The sequence below is a fragment of the Heptranchias perlo genome, unplaced genomic scaffold (assembly GCF_035084215.1).
Source record: "Heptranchias perlo isolate sHepPer1 unplaced genomic scaffold, sHepPer1.hap1 HAP1_SCAFFOLD_44, whole genome shotgun sequence".
Classification (NCBI taxonomy): Eukaryota; Metazoa; Chordata; class Chondrichthyes; order Hexanchiformes; family Hexanchidae; genus Heptranchias; species Heptranchias perlo.
In genome coordinates this window covers 3,367,942-3,390,736 of record NW_027139453.1, presented here as the reverse complement: position 1 = coordinate 3,390,736, position 22,795 = coordinate 3,367,942, and the positions used below count along the sequence as shown (strand labels likewise).

The window sequence follows — 22,795 nt, the reverse complement described above, 5'->3', positions numbered from 1 at the left end:
TACCTTCCCCTTAAATGCATCTTAACTTTTCGCCTCAACCATTCCATGTGCTAGAGAATTGCACATTCTCACCACTCTCTGAGTAAGATGTCTCTCCTGAATTACATCTTGGTTTCATTAGTAACTTTCTTATATTCATGGCCTCTATTTCTGGACTGCCCTTAAAGGGAAACATGCTCTCCAGTTCGAGCCTATGGAACCCCTTCCGAATATGAAAGACCTCTATCAGTTCACCTCTCCGTCTTCAACTGAATAGAGAAAAGAGACAGAGCCTGTTAAATCTTTCCTGATATTGTTGGTAAATAATGCATTGAACAAGTGGCGCCAGGAATTAAAAGAAAGAAATGCCAGTAAGGAACACCCAGGCCACAATCTTCTCCCATGGGAGCGGGTAAATTCAGGCAATCTCGGCACAATCCAGAGCACGGTAGAAGGGGTACTTAAAACTGCACCAATAAAATACCCGGAGCCGGCAGGCTGTGTTTGTGCATTGCTGTGGTTAAAGCAGATCAGTTAGAAGGACTGCACTGTCAAACTCACATATTAAAAAAACAACCTTTGGTGCAAGTGTTGTCTTGTCCTGCCAGGTGGGTGCGGGAGAACTGCTGCGACTCGCCCGGCAGAGGCGGAGACTCCAAAACGGCGCCAGAGAGTGCGATGTTCTGACCTGTCTCACTGTTCATCGACTGAACAACAAGATTCTTATGATAACGTGCGTTTGGTTGGGGGGTGAATTCCGATCCAGAATCCTGGACACATCAGGTCAGTATCTCGGCAGATACAAAAAGCATCAATTTCAGGGCCATAGTATTTAAAATCTACAGATACAGAATCTCTTGTACTGAACTTTTAACCGTCCCCGAAATAAAATCGCAGGTTGGTTTCAGGGTTTCACTGCTTATTTCTGACTGGACACAGGGTGGAACAATGGGTGTGTTTACTAAAGTATATTTAACAAAGTTTACCTTCGATTCCCTTGCACCGATTATCTGATCTTTACTCCCCTGGAATTCTGCGAATTGCAGAAGCGATGGAGCTCAACCTGAAATACAAACAGCCAGTCAGAGCCCATTTGGTTCGGGTACGGTGTAGACATATCCCTACGAGGGGGAAAGGAAAGGCATCCAAAACTATATCACCCTAAATGACTAAAGAGATGGAGATATTTAGAACAATGAAAATGGAGGCTAATGACGAATGTAAGGTTTATAATACAGGAGTGAACCAGGCTGAATACAGAAAGAACAGAGGAGATCGAAAAAAAAAGGTGGAAATAAGAGGGGCAAAAAAACAGAACCAATTGTAAATTTCAAAAGGGAATTTGAAGGGAATTAAAAAACTTGAAGGAAAAATTTACAGGGCTTTGGGGAAAGAGCATGGAAGAGGGAATAATTGGAAAGGTCATTAAAAGAGCCAGCACATGCGTCATGGGCTGAATGGACTCCTGTGCTGTACCTGCTATGATACTACGTTGCAACCATTTAAAGGGAACAGTCAATCCTTCCGTTGCTGAAGTCATTGTACAGAAACTCGAATTAAACTTCACATTCGCCAAATGCCGGAATCCAGCACATGTTTAAATATAAGAACGTAGGACCAGGAGGAGGCCATTCAGGCCCTCGAATCTGTTCTCCCATTTAATTAGATCATGGCCGCTCTGTACCTGGACTCTATTTACCTGCCCTTGACCCATTTCGCTCATACCCTGAACTAAAAAAAACTGCCGCTGTCAACCGTGAAAATTTCAGTTGACCCAGAATCCACAACCTTTTGGAGGAGGGAATTCCACATTTCCAGTAAACTTTGTGTGAAAACGTGCGTCCAGATTTCACTCCTGAACGGCCTCGAGCTAATTTTAAGATTGTGTCCCCTTGTTCTGGATTCCTCCAACAGAGGAAATGCCTCCTCTGTACCGAATGAATGTGAGGTATTAGATTTTAGTAAGAAAAATAAGGGGGTCACATACTGCTTGGATAATAAGTGTCTAAGTAGGGTAGATGAGCAGAGGGTTCTGGGGGCAAATCCAATGGGGCATTGAGCAGAAATTTCTTTACCCAGAGAGTGGTTGGAATGTGGAACTCAGTACCACAAGGCAGAATTGAGGTGACTCGCATCGACGCATTTAAGGGAAGCTAAATAAACACACGACGGATAAAGGAATAGAAGGATATTAGCGCAGATACTGTCAGTAATATCAGCGCTATATTAGCAGAGATACAGTCAGTAATAACAGCTTCATATTAGCACAGATACAGTCAGTAATATCAGCTCCATAATCAAAACAGACATTTTCAGTATAACAACTCTATAAGCGTCAAAATAATCTCACTATTAAGCTCTATAAAATCAGCACAGATACTTTCAGTAATATCAGCTCGAAAATCAATAAAAGTACTGTCATTAATATCCGTTCTATAATCAGTGCAGATATGATCAGTAATATCAGCTCTATAATAAATACAAGTACTGTCAGTAATATCGGCTCTATAATCAGTGCAGATATGATCAGTAATATCAGCTCAATAATAAATACAAGTACTGTCAGTAATATCGGCTCTATAATCAGTACAGGTACGTTCAGTAATATCACATGTAAAATCAGCACAGATAAAGCCAGTAATACCAGCTCTTTATTCAGAGCAGACACTGTTCATAATATCAGCTCTACAATTAATACAGATACTGTCAGTAATATCAGCTCGATGATCAATACAGTTAATCTCAGAAGCATACGCTCTATAAGCAAAACTTATACTGTCAGCAGTATCAGCTCGATAATCAGTACAGGGACTGTCAGTCCACTTAACATTGTATTTAATTATATTGAAACCCACCATTTGCCCACACTGTCCATTTAACAGTGTATTTAATGATATATAAACACACCATTTACCCACACTGTCCATTTAACAGTGTATTTAATGATATATAAACCCACCATTTACACACACTGTCCATTTAACAGTTCATTTAATAATATATAAACCCACCATTTATCCGCACTGTCCATTTAACAGTGTATTAAATGATATGTAAACCAACCATTTACACACACTGTCCATTTAACAGTGTATTTAATAATATATAAACCCACCATTTACCCACACTGTCCATTTAACTACTTGTTTAACGATAATTAATCGACCATTTTCCCACAATGTCCAATTAACTGAGTTTTTAGCAATATATAAATCCACCATTTACCCACACTATCCATTTAACAACTTGTTTAATGATAATTAATCGACCATTTTCCCACATTGTCCAATTAACTGAGTTTTTAGCAATATATAAACCCACCATTTACCCACACTGTCCATTTAACAGTGTATTTAATGATATATAACCCCACCATTTACCCACACTGTCCATTCAACAGTGTATTTAATGATATATAACCCCACCATTTACTAACTATCAATTTAACAGTGCATTTTATTGTATATATACCCAGCAATTACCCACTCTGTCCATTTAACAGTGCATTTAATGATATATAAACCCACCATATACCCACACTGTTCATTTAACAGTACATTTAATGATATATAATCCCACCATTTACCCACACTGTCCATTGCCCCAGTGCTTGAGCTGATTGATGCTCAGCCATAGTTTCATTCGGCGGTTGAATGATTAATGTCCTCACTTGCAGAAACAGCCTCTCCTCTGCTCACTGACGAAACACTGGCTCCTGGTCGCAGGGTTGAAAGCGCAAACATCAGAAAATCGATGGGACTTTCGTAAACAACGTCCCTGATGCAAATGTGACAATTTATTTCTGAACAAGTATCTATTTGACTGAAATTTCCAGAAATAAGATTAGAAAAAGAACATTTAGAACCAACTTTGTTCACAATTGACTTAGCAGCGAATTGTGAACGCGGCTCGATAACATTCCACCAGAAAGACCGCTCCCTGTTCTGAAAGAAATGAGGAATGTTTGTGTTGAAATCCATCCTCATGTCTGGCAGCAGCTTTCACAGTGGGCGGAACTCTGAATCTCACAACAAGGATCAGATCAAATTCCCAAGTTGTGAACTGCTAAAATGAAGCAAAGAACTTGCACTCGATTGATTACAATGAAATAAGCAGGATATAATTTGCAAAATCTGCAGGGACATTGAGAGACGGAAAATACTTGCGGGATCAAGGTAATGTTAACGTAGTGTCAATTTGTTTTTTGATTAACTTTTCCTGCTCCTTTCTCTTTTCTAAAGCCGATTTCCCGCGGTCGGATATGTTCCCCAGCGTAGGGAGCTCTCTATTCATCGGGGATTGAACAATTCACTAATTGTTCGCTCAGACACTGACTGAAGGCCGGCGATTTTACACCGGGAATTTCAGGGCTTATCCCTTCACTGGACCCCACCAATCTCCCCACAGACACGTTTTAAAGCGGTTACTGGACAGAAAGCAGGAACATGAACTCTGGAGATTTGCACTATCCTCGTCCAGCGGTGCCTCCTCCCAATGTTAGAATTTGATAGTTATTAAACAGGGTTGGGAAACTGTCCTTTCTCACTCTATATGCATTTATTTTTAACTGTAACACTGGCTCGTTTTACTCAATCAACCGTTTTGTGCCCGGTACACTTTTATTGAACTGATCAAAGACTGATCGAACACTCAGTTCAGCTCAGTAAAGGGTTAACTCTTTCGCAATGGCCGATTATCGCTCTCTGCCGGGCACCTGGAAAATCAGCCTATGGTTACACGAGGCCGGACTGAGCGCCATCCAATTACAGGACAGGAGCAAAATCGGAGACAAAGCTTATTCCTGATTAATTATATTTAATTAGTTTAATTCGAATTAGATGGGAGAATGGAGCAGGGACTTCGGTTTTTGCTAAATTATGTTATTGAGGGTGTTATTTGTTAAATTGGCTCAACTGAAGAAAGAGAGGCCGCTTCCTTCGGACAGAAACACATTTCAGGAATGTTTCAAAAGGGAAACCGGTTCAGGGCTGAAACTATCTTTCAAAGAGAACGGAGGTTCCTGATCGTTAAATTTGGTAATTTGAGTAGTTACTTCTAATATCAACTGGTCGGACGGTCCATTACTTATCTTTATATCAAAAGTCACTGCTGAAATTACCGACAGGCTCGAGGGTCCATCACTAATCTTTATATAAAAAGTCAACACTGAAATTACCAACAGGCAGGAGGGCCAATCACTATTCCTTATATGAAAAGTCACTACTGAAATTACCATCAGTGAGGAGGGTCTATCACTAAACTTTACATGAAGAAAACCCACTGAAAATACCAAAAGCCAGGCGAGTCCATCAATAATATTTTTTTAAAAAAGAAACTACTGTATTTACCAACAGGTAGGAGTGTCCATCACTCAACTTTATATGAAAATTATCTACACAAATTAACATCAGTTGGAGGGTCCATCACTAATCTTCATACAAAAAGTAACCACATAAAAATTACCACCAGGTAGGAAGAGCCATCACTAATCTTGACATAAAAAGTAACTACTGAAATCACCAACAGGTATGAGGGTCCATCACTAATCTTGATATAAAAAGCAACCACGGAAATTACCAACAGGAAGAAGAATGCACACTGAACTTTTTTTTTTAAATAACAAATCAAATTACAAACAGGTCGGATGGTCCATCAGTATTTTTTGTATAAAAATTAACGACATAAACTACAAACAGGTAGCAGGGCCCCACCACTAATTTTAACTAAAAAGTAACAACTTCAATTGCAATCAGGAAGGAGGGTGCATCTCAAGTCTTTATAAATAAATTAACCACTGAAATTACCAACAGGTGGAAGTGTTCAACACTAATTTTTACAAAAAAGTAACAACTCAAATTACCAACAGATAGGAGGGTCCATCACTAATCTTTAGAAAAAGTAACTACTGAAATCACCAACAGGTAGGAGGGTCCATCACTAATCTTTATCTAAAAAAGTAACTATTCAAATTACCAACAGGTTTTAGGGCCCGATCTGTAGGCTTTATATAAAAAAGGAAGTACCTGCTCAAATGAATCTTGTGTTTGATTACACTAATGTAATTAGTGTAGGTGTAAATGTAAGTTTTTGTTGCTGTTGTCCGTTTATTGCACTGGTTGTGAGCGTCACTGAAACAACAGATAACTGCATCTTACAAGGTCTCAAACTTGGTTGTACATTTATGCTGGAGAATAACTTCAACTATAGTTTGCAGAAATTTACTGACCAAGATCAATCGCTTTTACATTCCCACAGTGTGGAAAGGTAAGCACCAGGACTGATAGTTTGAGCAGTCGCTATTGCCTTTGCGCACAACACAGCGTGGCACACACACAATGGAGAATTATAATTGTAAAACACCGTCAAATCTTCAACTTATATATTTGTCGTGTGTTCTGAGATTGTAAGACCCCTAAAGATAATCCAAAGATAAATGTGCAGCACCAGTTTAAAGTTACACGATTGATAACATTATACATTAGTGTTAATATTATTGAACGGTGTAAAACTCCTCACCTCATAAAATGCTCATTAGGAAACATAGGAAACATAGGAACAGGAGTAGGCCATTCAGCCCCTCGTGCCTGTTCCGCCATTTGATAAGATCATGGCTTATCTGTGATCTATCTCCATCGACCCGCCTTTGCCAATATCCCTTGATACCTTTGGTTGCTAATAAGCTATCTATCACAGATTTAAATTTAGCAATTGAGCTAGTATCAACTGCCATTTTCGGAAGAAAGTTCAAAAATTCGACCACCATTTGTGTGTAGAAATGTTTTCTCATCTCGCTCCTGAAAGGTCTGGCTCTAATTTTTACACTGTGGACCCGACTCCTGGAATCCCCAACCAGCGGAAATATTTTCTCTCTACCCACCCTATCCGTTCCTCTGAATATCTTATAAACTTCGATCAGATCACTCCTTAACATTCGAAACTCCAGAGAATACAACCCCAATTTATGTAATCTCTCCTCGTAGCTTAATCCTTGAAGTCCGGGTATCATTCGAGTAAACCTGCGCTGCATCACTCCAAAGCCAATATGTCCTTCCGAAGGTGCGGTGCACAAAACTGCTCACAGTTTTGGTACAGCTGCAGAATAACTTCTGCCCCCTTGTACTCTAGTCCACTTGATATAAAGGCCAGCATTCCATTCGCCTTATTGAATATTTTCCGTACCTGTTAATGACACTTTAATGATCTACGTCCCTTTGGATATCAATTGTTTTAAACTTTTTAACATTTAGAACGTACGCTGTTCAATTCTTTTTTGACCAAAGTGGATGACCTCACACTTGTCCACATTCAATTCCATTTGCCACGGTTTTGCCCATTCACCTAATCTATCAATATCGCTTAGAAATATAATTTTCAGCTACACTGCTTACAATGCCACCAATCTTTGTGTCATCGGCAAAATTAGATATGAGACTTTCTATGCCTTCATCTAAGTCGTTAATAAATATTGTGAATAATTCAGGCCCCAAGACAGATCCCTGCGGGACTCCAGGAGTCACATCCTGCCAAAGTGAGTACTTACCCTTTCTCCCTACTCTCTGTCGCCTTTCGTTCAGCCAATTTGCTAATCAAGTCCGTACTTTTACCTCAATTCCATGGGCTTCTATCTTAGCTAACAGTCTCTTATGTGGGCCCTTATCAAATGCCTTCTGGAAGTCCATATAAATAACCTCCATTGCCATTCCCCTGTCCAATACTTTAGTCACCTCTTCAAAAAATTCAATCTGATTTATCAGGCACGACCTACCTTTCACAAATCCATGCTGGCTCTCTCTGATCAACTGAAAATTCTCGAGGTGTTCAGTCACCCTATCCTTAATTATAGACTCCAGCATTTTCCCCACAACTGATGTTAGGCTAACTGATTGATAATACTCCGCTTTCCCTCTCTCTCTCCTTCTTATAAAGCGGAGTGACATGTGCAATTTTCCAATCTGGATGGACAGTTCCTGAATCTAGAGAACTTTGAAAGATTATAGTTAGGGTATCTGCAATGTGCTCACTTACTTCCTTTGAAACCTTGGGATGGAAACCATCCGGTCCTCGGGATTTCTCACTCTTTGGTGCTATTATTTTCTTCATTACTGTTGCTTTACTTATGTTAATTTTATTGAGTCCCTGTCCCCGATTCAATATTAGTTCTCATGGGATTCCCGGCATGCTATCTTCTTTTTCTACTGTAAATACTGACGCAAAGTAATTATTCAACATGTCCGCCATTTCCACATTGTCAATGACAATACCCCCACTTTCAGTTTTTAAGGGGCCAAAACTGCTCCTGACCATCCGCCTTTTCCTAATGTAACTATAAATGTACTTCGTATTGTTTTTGATATCCCTTGCAAGTTTATTTTTATACACTTTTTTGTAGCTCTTACGATCTGTTTTGTGACCCTTTGTTGATCTTTGTATCTTTCCCATTCGACAGGATCTGTGCCATTCTTTGCCTTTTTAAATTCCCTTTCCTTATGTCTTATACTGTCCCTTACGTCTTTAGTTGTCCATGGCTGTTTTTTTTTTATTGCAAGTAGAGTTCCTGCCCCTCAGGGGTATAAACCGGTTCTGTATCTCGTTAAATGTTTGTTTAAACATTTCCCACTGATCATCAGTAGTTCTAACCATTAACAAATTTGCCCAGTTCATGTGGACAGTCTCTTTTGTTCAGCCTGGGCTGCAGTGGAACACTGGGTAAATGTACAGACAGGAAGGGCCCAGGGCCGTGGTCAGTCTGGGCTGCAGTGCGACACTGGGTAAATGCATAGACAGGAAACGCTCAGTGTGGTGCTCAGTCTGGGTTGCGGTGAGCCGCTGATAATCGGACTCAGTATTCGTGGGTTTAGGGAGTGACAACACCCAGGGAATTCGGTGACTGCTGGAAAGTGCACCTATATGGGTCTCCGATTGTCCTCTCAGTGTGGGATGAGAATGCATTCTTAAATCTCTGATTGGCCCCTCAGTGAGGGAGGAGGTTCAACCCACTCTACTCTTTATGAGGAGTGGGGATCTGGGGTTCAAAGGGATTGGATTCTTCATACCCGGTTTATGTGGGAAATAAACCACCCGAATGGCACGAAAACCGGGGTGCGGGGGGTGGTGTTGTTTTCCCGAGTCAGAGCATCAGAGCGACCACAGAGTCCCTGATATAATTTGGCGAGTGAATGTGGCAAGGTATTGGCGATTCGAGACTGTTTCAAAGTGCAAGCCTCGTGGTTATAAAACAGCGCTCGGATCGTGAGTTCAATTCTCAGCCTGTGAAACTAAAAAGTGCTATAATTACTGACAGTATCTGTACTGATTGTGGAACTGACAGTGCTTGTATTGATTGTAGAACTGACATTATCTGTGCTGATTTTGCAGAGCTTAACAGAGAGGATATTTGTGATGCTTAAAGAGTTGTTATGCTGACGGTGTCCTTTTGATTATAGCGCTGATGTTACTGACAGTATCTCTGCTAATCTGACGCGGTTATTACTGACTGTATATCTGCTCAATATTGGGCTGATAGTACTGATAGTATCTATGTTAAATGTAGCCCTGTTATTACTGACTTATCCCTGCTCATTATAGGGCTGATATCACTGACTGTATCCCTGTTCAATATAGCCCTGTTACTACTGACTATCCCTGCTCAATATGGGGCTGATATTTCTGACATTATCTGTATTGATGAAAGAGCTGGTGTAATAAAAATATTCATTGAATTACATGGAATTTGACAGTGTTGCCTTGTTCTGCCAGGTGAGTGCAGGAGAACTGCTGGGACTCGCCCGGCAGAGGCGGAGACTCCGAAACTGCGCCAGAGAGTGCGATGTTGTAACCTGTCCCACTGTTCATCGACTGAACAACAAGATTCTTATGATAGCGTGGGTTTGGGTGGGGGGTGAATTGCAATCCAGAATCCTGGACACATCAGGTTAGCATCTCGGAAGATACAAAAAGCATCAATTTCAGGACCTGAGTATTTAAAATCTACAGATACAGAATCTCTTCTACTGAACTTTTAACCGTCCACGAAATAAAATCGCCGGTTGGTTTCAGGGTTTAACTGTTTAATTCTGACTGGACACAGGGTGGAACAATGGGTGTGTTTACTAAACTATATTTAACAAAGTTTCCCTTCGATTCCCTTGCACCGATTATCTGATCTTTACTCCCCTGGAATTCTCCGAAGTGCAGAATCGATGGAGCCAAGCCTGAAATATAAACAGCCAGTCAAAGCGCATTTGGTTCGGGGACAGTGTAGAACATCCCTACGAGGGGGAAAGGAAGGGCACCCAAAGCTAGAGCTCACTGGATGAATAAAGAGATAGAGATTAAAATGAAACAGAAAACGGAGGCTTATGACGAATGTATGGTTCATAACACAGTAGAGAATCAGGCTGAATACAGAAAGAACAGAGGAGATCGAAAAAAAGGGAATAAGAGGGGCAAAAAGAGAGATTCAATTGTAACTTTCAAAGGGGAATTGGATAAAAACTTGAAGGGAGAAATTTGGAGGGCTATGGGGAAAGAGCAGGGGAAAGGGACTAATTGGACAGCCCTTTCTAAGAGCCAGCACAGGCGTCATGGGCCGAATGGCCACCTCCTGTGCTGTACCTACGATGATACTATGTTGCATCCATATAAAGGGAACGTACAAACCATCCAGTGCTGAAGTCATTTTACAGAAACTCTGGTTAACCTTCACATTCACCAAATGCCGGAATTGATAATCCAGCACATGTTTAAATACAGGAACATAGGAAGAGGAGTAGGCCATTCAGCCCCTCGAATCTGTTCTCTCTTTTAATTAGATCATAGTTGTTCTGTACCTCAATTCCATTTACCTGTCCTTGATCCATTTCGCTTGATAGCCTTACCACAAAAAATCTGCCGCTATCAGTCTTCAAAGTTTCAGTTGACCCAGAATCCACAACCTTTTGGAGGAGCGAATTCCACATTTCCAGTAAACTTTGTGCGAAAAGGTGCGTCCAGATTTCACTCCTGAAGGGCCGAGCGCGAATTTTAATGTTGTGCCCCCTTGTTCTGGATTCCTCCATCAAAGATAATGTCTACTCTGTATTTAATGAGTGTGAGGTATTACATTTTGGTTGTAAAAATAGCGGGGCCACAAACTGCCTCGATAATAATTGTCAAAAAAGGGTAGAGGAGCGGGGGGTTCGGGGGGTACAGATATAGAAAGCACTAAATGTAGCGAAGCAGGTTAATAAGGCCATAAAAAAGCAAATCAAGCAATGCGGTTCTTTCCAGAATGCTAGAACTGTAAAGCAGAGAAGTGAAGTTAAATTTGTATAGAACCTTGGTTAGGCCACACTTGGATTACTATGAATAGTTCTGGTCTCCACATTATAAAAAGGATATAGAAGCACTGGAGAAGGTACAAAAAGATTTACTAGGATGATACCAGAACAAAGAAGTTATACCTATCAATGAAGATTGAGCAACATGGGGCTCTATTCCCTGGCAATAGGAAGACGGACGGGTGTCCTGATAGATGTCTTTAAGATTATGTAAGGGTTTGATAGGGTGGACGTAGAGAAGATGTTTCCACTTGCGGGAGAAACCAGAACGAGGGACCATAAATATCAGATAGTCACTAATAAATCCAATAGGGAATTCAGCAGGAACTTCTTTACCCAGAGATTGGTTGGAAAGTGGAACTCACTACCACAAGGAGTAGTAGAGGCGAGTAGCATTTAATTGAAGCAAATTAAACACATGAAGGAGAAAGGAATTGAGGGAATTGCTAATAGGGGTAGATTAAGGGAGGAGGTTAGTGTGGAGAATGGACCATTTGGGCCGAATGGTCTGTTTCTGTGCTGTACGTTCTATGAAATTATCTATCGAATCTTATTATCATTTTAGAAATGTCATTTAAAGCACCCTGACTACATGCAAACCCACCATTTACAAACGGTCCATTTAACAGTGTATTTAATGATATATAAACAAATCATTTGCTCACACTATCCATTCAACTGTGTATTTAATGATATATAAACCTGACGATCCGGATTCTTTCCCCTCAGTCTGGTTCAGTAATAACTGAAGTCGAATACATTTTAAAGTTCAACACATCTTTAATAGCAGGGTTCTTAGTCTGCAGCATTGATTTGGACTCCTGATAGAGTCCCTCTATGCTGGCAGAGCAAGAACAAAAACATACAGAAATCCACACGTTTTTATACAGATGAATAGGGTTGGAACATACTTAACGAGGGTCAACACCAATCATAAGCCGGGCATAGGTTGCCATGCGAGGTTACATTATTTCCGACCAATCATAAATCGTCCATGTGCTGATCATGCTGCTGTTAGACATCAAAGGGGATAACTTCCTCACTTTCCAACTTGGAATGTTCTTCCCTGTTCCTTCTGTTCCTTATCTCCCAACCTGGAATGTCTTTCAACTTTGGCTAAGCTCGTTACCTATATTGATCTGCCATAAACATGGAGACATTCAGACCAGTCCTTGACTCACATCAAAGACCTATCATTGATAAGACAATGCAGGCCTGCTGACTAAGCAAACATATGGCCCAGCAGGAGGGCCAGGCCACTTGTATCAATCTCAGTTACTAACTAATTAACCCTTTCTAACCATTTTGCATTCTGCTTCTTTGCCACGTAGACATCTTAATATTTTACCGAAAACTGACCACGTAGGGATTCTCAAACCCACCATTTACTCCTACTATACATTTAACAGTGTATTTAATGACATACAAAGCAACCATTTACTCCTACTGTACATTGAACAGTGGATTTAATGATATTTAAACCCACCATTTACCCACACTGTCCATTTAACAGTGTATTTAATGAGATATAAACCCATCATTTACACGCACTGTCCATTTAACAGTGCATTTGATGACAGAAAACCCACCATTTACCCACACTGTCCATTTAACAGTGTATTTAATTATATGAATTGTTCGTTTGAATATTTTTACAAAATGAATAAAACTCCGTTTAACTCAGCGATAGATTGAAAGAAGTAAGAAAGAGAAGGTCTGTCGAGGGAGAATTCACAGGAAGACTAATATTCTGGAATGTTTCGTTCCGCCAATTTAGGTTGTGTCTCCGGCCCGAATGAATCCTCAATCCTGGTCAAAAAACAAGGGGGAAATTGGAGAGAAAAGGGGAAATATCGCAATCTGTCCCTGGGATTGATCACAACAATCCATCCCTCGGGATTATCACTCCAATCTGTCCCTGGGATTGATCACAACAATCTGTCCCTCGGAATTATCATCACAATCTGTCCCTGGGATTGATCACAACAATCCGTCCCTCGGGATTATCATCACAATCTGTCCCTGGGATTGATCACAACAATCCGTTCCTCGGGATTATCATCAGAATCTATCCCTGGGATTGATCACAACAATCCGTCCCTCGGGATTATCATCACAATCTGTCCCTGGGATTGATCACAACAATCCGTCCCTCGGGATTATCATCACAATCTGTCCCTGGGATTGATCACAACAATCCGTCCCTCGGGATTATCATCACATTCTTTCCCTGGGATTGATCACAACAATCCGTCCCTCGGGATTATCACCACAATCTATCCTTGTCATTGACCACAACAATCCGTCCCTCGGGATTATCACCACAATCTGTCCCTGGGGTTGATCACAACAATCCCTCCCTCGGAATTATCACCACAATCTGTCGTCAAACACTTTCTCTCTTCGGACACTTCCAACCCGGGAATGGGCTATTTATAACTGTCTGTGAACCCCCTCAAAATGAGGGCAATCCAATCTTTATACCAAGCACAGACCAGGAATGGTCCTTTCCCGATTTAGCAATGCAACTGGTGTATCTGCTGAATATTTACTTTGATAAATGTAACTGTGGAAAGTCAGTACTCATTCGCACAGTGATTGAGGCGATTGATGCTCAGCGATAGTTTCATTTGGCGGTTAAATGGTTAATGTCCTCACTTACAGAAACAGCCCGTCCTCAGCTCTCTGACGAAACACTGGCTCTTTGCAACCGGGTTGAAAGCGCAAACATCAGAAAATCGATGGGACTTTCAGCAAACAATGTCCCTGATGCAAATGTAACAATTTATTTCGAACCAAGTATGTGTTTTACTGAACCTCCCTGGAACAAGATGATAAAAAGTAAAATTTATAACTGACTTTGTTCACAATTGACGTGGCAGCGAATTGTCAACCCGGTTCGATTCGATTCCACCAGAAAGGCCGCTCCCTGTTCTGAAAGAAATGAGGAATGTTTGTGTTGAAATCCATCCTGATGTCTGGCAGCAGCTTTCACAGAGGGCGGAGCTCTGAATCTCACATAAGAAGGATCGGATTAAATTCACAAGTTGTGAACTGCTGAAATAAAGCAAGGAACTTCTTCTCGATTTATTGTAATGAAATAACAAGGATATCATTTGTAAAATCCACACGGACATTGAGAGACGGAAATTCCTTGCGGGATCAAGGTAAGATTAATGTCGTTGAAATTTGTTTTTAAATTAACATTTTCAGCCCCTTCCTCTTTTCCAAAGCCGATTTCCCGCGGTCAGATATGTTCCCCGGCGTACGGAGCTGTCTATTCCTCGCGGATGGAACAATTCACTAATTGTTCGCTCAGACACTGACTGAAGGCCGGTTACTTTCCACCGGGTATTTCAGGGCTTATCCCTTCATGGACCCCACCAATCTCCCCACAGACACATTTTGAAGCGGTTACAGGACAGAAAGCAGGAACACGAACTCTGGAGATTTACACCATCCGAGTCCAGCGGTGCCTCCTCCCCATGTTAGAATTTGACATTCAGTAAACAGGGGTGGGAAACTGTCCTTTCTCACTCTACATGCTTTTATTTTTAACTGTAACACTGGCTCTTTTTACTCACTGAACCGTTTTGTTCCTGGTACTTATCAAAGACTGATCGAACACACAGTTCAGCTCAGTAAAGGGTTAACACATTCGCAATGGCCGATTCTCCCCATCTGCCGGGCACCTGAGAAATCAGCCTCTGGAAACCTGAGGCCGGACTGAAAGCGATCCAATCAAAGGATTGGAGCAAAATCGGAGACAAAACTTGTTCCTGATTAATTATAATTAATTAGTTTAATGCGAATTAGGTGGGAGAATGGAACAGTGGCTTCTGTATTGCTGAAGTATGTAATTGCGGCCTTTCGAGAAAAACAAACTTCAGGAATGTTTTAAGGGGAAACCCGTTCAGGGCGGAAACCATCTTTCGCACGATAGGTGGTTCCTGACCGTTAATCATGGTAATTTGAGTTGTTACTTTTAATATCAACAGGTCGGAGGGTCCCAGCACTGAGTGGAATTAATAAAACTGTTGCAGCAGGAACAGAAGATTTATGAAATAGTGAAAAGTTATTAGCAGGAAAAAGGAAGGAGGTTTTGAAGAAGTAACTTAATATTAAAAATGGAAAACGAGAACGGGTCAACATTCCAATGAATTGGAGTTCAGATTGTGTGTTATATCTGTGAATCTACAAATCATTCCAAACACGTTTGGAAAGTGAGAATCATGAGAGATGTGATCGAGTATCTATAAGACTGGGATGTGATGGATGAGGTTTTGGGCAGAAACTAAATATTTCCTTTAGTTTCTAAAAGTGACGGCAGATGTGAAAATGTTGTTTTACCAGAGGAGGATGTGGGACCATATTTCGAGAAACTGTTGAGAAGGATTTGGATCTGAATTTAGTAAACATTTGGAAAGTCAGAATCATGAGAGATGTGATCTACTCTCTAGAAAACAGGGCTTGGGTTTTCACAGAACAGAGTGAAATGATCCTGGTGATAAAATTTTGAGGAGAGAGGACGCCAGTATAAATAAATGGTTATATGACAGAGGTGGAGAAACATCAACAAACTGGCAGGGCCCCAGCACTAATCTTTATATAAAAAGTAACTACTGAAATTACCAACAGGTATGAGGGTCAATCACTAATTTTTATATAAAAAGTAAATACTGAAATTACCACCAGGAAGGAGGGCCCATCATTAATCTTTATATTAGAAGTTACTATTGAAATTACAAACAGGGAGGAGGGTCCATCACTAATCTTTACATAAAAAAGTAACAACTCAAATTACCAACAGGCAGGAGGCCCCATCGCTAATGTTTACATCAAAGTGTAACTACTGAAATTTCCAAAAGGCAGGAGGGTCCATCAATGATATTTATACAAAAAGTAACAATACAAATTACCTGCAGGTTTGAGGGTCCAAGCACTAATCTTTACATAAAAAGTTGGAGCTCAAATTACCAACAGGGAGGAGGGTCCATCACTAATCTTTATATAAAAAAAGAAACTACTGAAATTACAAACAGTTAGTGGGGTCCATTAATAATCTTTAACAAAAACGTAACTAATGAAATAATCAACAGGTAGGAGCGATCATCACTAATCTTTACATAAAAATAACGACTGAAATTACCAACAGGTATGATATTCCATCACTAATCTTTATATAAAAAGTAACCACTGAAATTACAAACAGGCAGGAGACCCCATCACCAATTTTATATAAAAAAGCAACGAATGAAGTTAGCAACAGGTATGAGGGTCCATCACTAATCTTTATATAAAAAATAACGACTGAAATTACCACCAGGTAGGAGGATCCATCACTAATCATTATATAAAAAGTAAATACTGGAATTACCAAAAGGCAGGAGGTTCCATCACTAATCTTTATATATTAAAAATAACTACTGAAATTACCACCAGGTAAGAGAGTCCATCACTAATCTTTAAATATAAAAAATAACTACTGAAATTACCACCAGGTAGGAGGGTCCATCACTAATCTTTATGTAAAAAGTAACCACTGAAATTACCAACGGTCAGGACACCCCATCACTAATATTTTATCAAAAGGTTACAACTCAAATTACCAGCAGGTAGGAGGGTACATCACTAATCTTTATATGAAAAGTATCTCCTGAAATTACCAAATGGGTGGAGGATCCGTCGTTAATCTTGATATAATGAGTAATAATTCAAATTACCACCAGGTCAGAGTGCCCATCACTAATCTGTATAAAAAAAGAAAGTACTGAACTTACCAACAGGTGGGAGGGTCCATTACCAATCTCTGTATAACAAGTAATTACTGAAATTATCAACAGGGAGTAGTGTCAATAACTAATCTCTTTAGAAAAAGTAACAACCCAAATTACCAATAGGTAGGAGGGTCCATTACCAATCTTTGCATAAAAGGTAATTCCTGAAATTACCAACAGGGAGGAGTGTCAATCACTAATCTCTTTAGAAAAAGTAACAACCCAAATTACCAATAGGTAGGAGGGTCCATTAACAATCTTTGTACAAAAAGTAATTTCTGAAATACCAACAGGGAGGAGGGTCAATCACGAATCATTTTATTAAAAAAGTAACAACCCAAATTACCAACAGGTAGGAGGGTCCATCACTAATCTTTACATAAAAATTAACTACTGAAATCACCACCAGGAAGTAATGTCCATCACTCATTTTTATAAAAGATAAAAATATACTCCTGAAATTATCAACAGGCAAGAGGTCCGATCCCTTATCCTAACCTAAAATATAACTGAAACTACCACCAGATGGCAGTGTCCATCATAAATCCTGACATGAAAGGTCACGACTGAAATTACCATCAGGTGGGAGTGTCCATCATTAATCTTTATATCAAAAGTAATTACTGAAATTAACACCAGGGAGTCCGGTCCATCACTAATTTGTAAATAAAAAAACAGCTACTGAAATTACCAACCGGCAGGAGGGTCCATCACTAATCTTCAGATAACAAAAGTATCTACTGAAATCACCACCAGGTGGTAATGTCCATCATTATTTTTATAAGGAAAGAAATTACTGAAATTACCAACAGGTAGTAGGGTCCACCACTAATATTTATATAAAAAGCTACTACTGAATTTACAACAGGTAGCAAGGTCCATCACTAATCTTTTAAATTAAGTAATTATTGGAATTACCAACAGGTGAGTGGGTCCATCACTTATTTTTAAATAAAACGAAACCACTGAAATTACCACCAGGCCGGAGTGTCCATCACTAATCTTTATATAAAAAGCAACGACTGAATTTACAACAGGTAGCAAGATCCATCACTAATCTTATTAAATAAAATAACTACTGGAATTACCAACAGCTAGGCGGCTCCATCACTAATCTTTGTCGAAGAAAAAACTACTGAAATTACCAACAGAGAGGAGGATCCATCACTTATATTCATATAAAAAGCAACCACTGAAATTACCACCAGGTAGGACTATCCATCGCGAATCTTTATATAAAATGTAACTACTGAAAATAACACCAGGCAGGATTATCCATCACCAATCTTTATATGAAAAGTAACTACGAAATTACCACTAGGCAGGAGGGTCCATCACTAATCTTCATATAAAAATTAACTACTGAAATCACCACTAGGAAGTAATGTCCATCACTCATCTTTATAAAAGAAAAAAATAAACTCCTGAAATTATCAACAGGCAAGACGTCCGATCCCTTATCCTGACCTAAAAATTAACTGAAACTACCACAAGCTGGCAGTGTCCATCATCAATCCTCACATCAAAGGTAACGACTGAAATTACCACGAGGCAGGAGTGTTCATCATTAATCTTTATATCAAAAGGAGTTATTGAAATTAACACCAGGGAGTCCGGTCCATCACTAATTTGTATATCAAAAAAACAGCTACTGAAATTACCAACAGGCAGGAGGGTCCATCACGAATCTTGAGATAACAAAAGTATCTCCTGAATTCACCACCAGGTGGTAGGGTCCATCATTATTTTTTATAAGGAAAGAAATTACTGAAATTACCAACAGGTAGGAGGGTCTATCACTAATCTTTATGTAAAAAGTAACCACTGAAATTACCAACCGTCAGGACACCCCATCACGAATATTTTATCAAAAAGTTACAATTCAAATTACCAGCAGGTAGGAGGGTCCATCACTAATCTTTATATAAAAAGTAACTCCTGAAATTACCAAATGGGTGGAGGGGCCGTCATTAATCTTGATATAATGAGTAATAACTCAAATTACCACCAGGTCAGAGTGCCCATCACTAATCTGTATAAAAAAGAAAGTACTGAACTTACCAACAGGTAGGAGGGTCAATTACCAATCATTGCATAAAAAGTAATTACTGAAATTACCAATAGGGAGGAGTGTCAATCACTAATCTCTTTGGAAAAAGTAACAACCCAAATTAACAACAGGGAGGAGGGTCCATTAACAATCTTTGTACAAACAGTAATTACTGAAATACCAACAGGGAGGAGGGTCAATCGCGAATCATTTTATAAGAAAAGTAACAACCCAAATTACCAACAGGTAGGAGGGTCGTTCACTAATCTTTACATAAAAATTAACTACTGAAATCACCACCAGGAAGTAATGTCCATCACTCATCTTTATAAATGAAAAAAATAAACTCCTGAAATTATCAACAGGCAAGAGGTCCGATCCCTTATCCTCACCGAAAAAATAACTGAAACTACCACCAGATGGCAGTGTCCATCATAAATCCTGACATGAAAGGCAACGACTGAAATTACCTTCATGTGGGAGTGTCCATCATTAATCTTTACATCAAAAGTAATTTCTGAAATTAACACCAGGGAGTCCGGTCCATCACTAATTTGTTTATACAAAAACAGCTACTGAAATTACCAACAGGCAGGAGGGTCCATCACTAATCTTCAGATAACAAAAGTATCTACTGAAATCACCACCAGGTGGTCGGGTCCATCATTATTTTTTATAAGGAAAGAAATTACTGAAATTACCAACAGGTAGGAGGGTCTATCACTAATCTTTATACAAAAATTAACTACTGAAATTACCAACAGGCATGAGGGTCAATCACAAATCTTCATATAAAAAGCTGCTACTGAATTTTCAACAGGTAGCAAGGTCCATCACTAATCTTTTTAAATAAAGTAATTATTGGAATTACCAACAGGTGGGTGGGTCCATCACTTATTTTTAAATAAAACGAAACCACTGAAATTACCACCAGGCCGGAGTGTCCATCACTAATCTTTATATGAAAGCAACGACTGAATTTACAACAGGTAGCAAGATCCATCACTAATCTTTTCAAATAAAGTAACTACTGGAATTACCAACAGCTAGGCGGCTCCATCACTAATCTTTGTCGAAGAAAAAACTACTAAAATTACAACAGAGATGAGGGTCCATCACTTATCTTTATATAAAAAGCAACCACTGAAATTACCACCAGGTAGGACTATCCATCGCGAATCTTTATATAAAAATAACTACTGAAAATAACACCAGGCAGGAGGTTCCATCACTAATCTTAATATAAAAATCAACTACTGAACTTATAGCGGTAGGAAGGTCCATCACTAATCTTTTCAAATAATGTAACGACTGAAATTACCATTAGCCAGGAGGTCCCATCAGTAGTCTTTACATGAAAAGTAACTGCAGAAATTATCAACATGGAAGATAGTCCATCTGTATTCTATATGTAAAAAGTAACTACTGAAATTACCACCAGGCAGGAGTGTCCATCACTAATCTTTATATAAAAAGTAACTACTGAATTAATAACTGGATATAAAACTTACCAGGGACACCGAGAGCAGCTGGGCAGGCACAGTAAATGACTGGAACAGTAATACAGTAAATCATGGTTTATGGAACTAATAGCTAGATGTAGAGAATTACCACGGACACCGATAGCAGCTCGGTGGGCACAGTAAATGACGAGAACGGTAATAAAGTGACTCATGGTTTATAGAACTAATAGCTGGATATGGAGAATTACCAGGGTCATCAAGAGCAGCTAGGTGGGCACAGAAAATGACTAGCGCAGTAATAAAGTGACTCATAGTTCATGGAACTAATAGCTGGATATAGAGAATTACCAGGGACACCAAGTGCAGCTCGGTGGGCACAGCAAATGCTCGAAAAGTAATAAAGTGACTCATGGTTTATAGAACTAATAGCTGGATATAGAGAATTTCCAGGGACATCGAGAGCAGCTAGGTGGGCACAGTAAATGTCTAGAACAGTAATAAAATGACTCATGGTTTATCGAACTAATAACTAGATATATAGACTTACCAGGGACACCAAGAGCAGCTAGGTGGGCACAGTAAATGAATAAAATAGTAATAAAGTGACTCATGGTTTAGAGAACTAATAGCTAGATATAGAGAATTACCAGGGACACCAAGAGCAGCTAGGTGGGCACATTAAATGCTAGAAAAGTAATAAAGTGACTCATGGTTTATAGAACTAATAGTTGGATATAGAGAATTACCAGGGACACCAAGAGCAGCTAGGTGGGCACAGTAAATGACTAGAACAGTAATAAAGTGACTCATGATTTATAGAACTAAAAGCTGAATATAGAGAATTATCAGGGACACCAATAGCAGGGAGGAGGGAATGGTAAATGATAAGAACAGTAATTTTGAAACACGCGTTATACAATTAATAGCTGGATATAGAGACGGATCAGAAGCACCAACAGCAGTGATGAGGGGATGGTACATTACGAGAACAGTAATACAGTGAAACATGGTGTATGGAACCATTCTAGTAAGTCTCTTCTGCATCCTCTCAAAGGCCTTTGCATCTTTACTAAAGTGCTGTGCCCAGAAGTGGACACAATACTCCAGTTGTGGCCGAACCAGTGTTTTATAAAGGTACATCATGACTTCCATACTTTGTACTCTATGTCTCTATTGATAAATCCCAGGATCCCGTATGCTTATGAAACCGCAAGCTCAACCTTCCCTGCCACCTTCAACGATTTGTGCACATATACTCCCATATCTCTCTGTTCCTGAACGCATTTTAGAATTGTGCCCTTTCGTTCATACTGCCTCTCTTCGTTCTTTCTACCAAAATGTATGACTTCGCACTTTTCTGCGTTAAATTTCTTCAGTCACGTGTCCGCCCGTTCCACCACGCTGCCTATATCCTCTTGAAGTATATTACTATCCTCCACGCTGTTCACTACACCTCCTAGTGTTGTTTCATCTGCAAATTTTGAAATTGTGCCCTGTACACCCCAGTCCACGTCATTAATATATATCAAAAAAGCTGTGATCCCAGTAGCGACCACTGGGGCACATCACTTTACAGCCCTCCAGTCCGAAAAAAAATCGTTCACCATTATTCTCTGTCTTCTGTTACTTAATGAATCCCTGCTGCCGCTTTTATCCCATGGGGCTTCAACATTGATGACAAGCCTATTATGCAGCACTTTATCAAACGCCTTTTGAAAGTCCATATACACAACATCAACCGCATTGCCCTCATCGAACGTCTCGGTTACCTCATCAAATAACTCAATCAAGTTATTAAACACGATCGGCCTTTCACAATTCCGTGCTGGCTTTCCTTAATTAATCCCCAATTGATCAAGTGACGGTTAATATCGTCCCGGATTAACGTTTCTAAAAGTTTCTCCACCACCGAGGTTAAACTGACTGGCCTTTAATTGCTGAGCTTATCCTTACTCCATTTTCTGAACAATGGTGTAACATTTCCAATTCTCCAGTCCTCTGGTACCATTCACGTATGCAGGAAAGATTGGAAGATTTTGGCCAGTATCTGCAAAATTTCCTTCCTGTATTCCCTCAGCATCCCATCCAGACCGAGTGATTTATCTACTTTAAGCACAGCTAACCTTCCTAGTACCAAATATTTATCAATTTTAACCCATCCAGTATCTCAACTACATCTTCCGTTACTGTGACTTTGGCAGCATCTTC

General features: G+C 39.7%; 2 long non-coding RNA genes across 15 annotated transcripts in view; one reads left to right on the top strand and one right to left on the bottom strand.

The window, feature by feature from the left end:
• The window catches only part of LOC137312934 (uncharacterized), a 146,850-nt gene extending 135,919 nt beyond the window's left edge, over positions 1 to 10,931 (bottom strand). For 4 of the 12 annotated variants that reach the window (XR_010960911.1, XR_010960922.1, XR_010960915.1 and 1 more), the window contains exons 1-2: positions 3,650 to 3,960; positions 966 to 1,042 (exon numbers count right to left, since the gene is read on the bottom strand). This is a non-coding gene — a long non-coding RNA (uncharacterized lncRNA). The other 8 variants (XR_010960918.1, XR_010960913.1, XR_010960919.1 and 5 more) reach the window with 7 other exon arrangements.
• LOC137312935 (uncharacterized) overlaps positions 3,932 to 22,795 on the top strand; it is a 75,143-nt gene continuing 56,279 nt past the window's right edge. For all 3 annotated transcript variants that reach the window (XR_010960923.1, XR_010960925.1, XR_010960924.1), the window contains exons 1-2: positions 3,932 to 4,154; positions 13,962 to 14,464. This is a non-coding gene — a long non-coding RNA (uncharacterized lncRNA). The remainder of the gene's footprint in view (positions 4,155 to 13,961; positions 14,465 to 22,795) is intronic.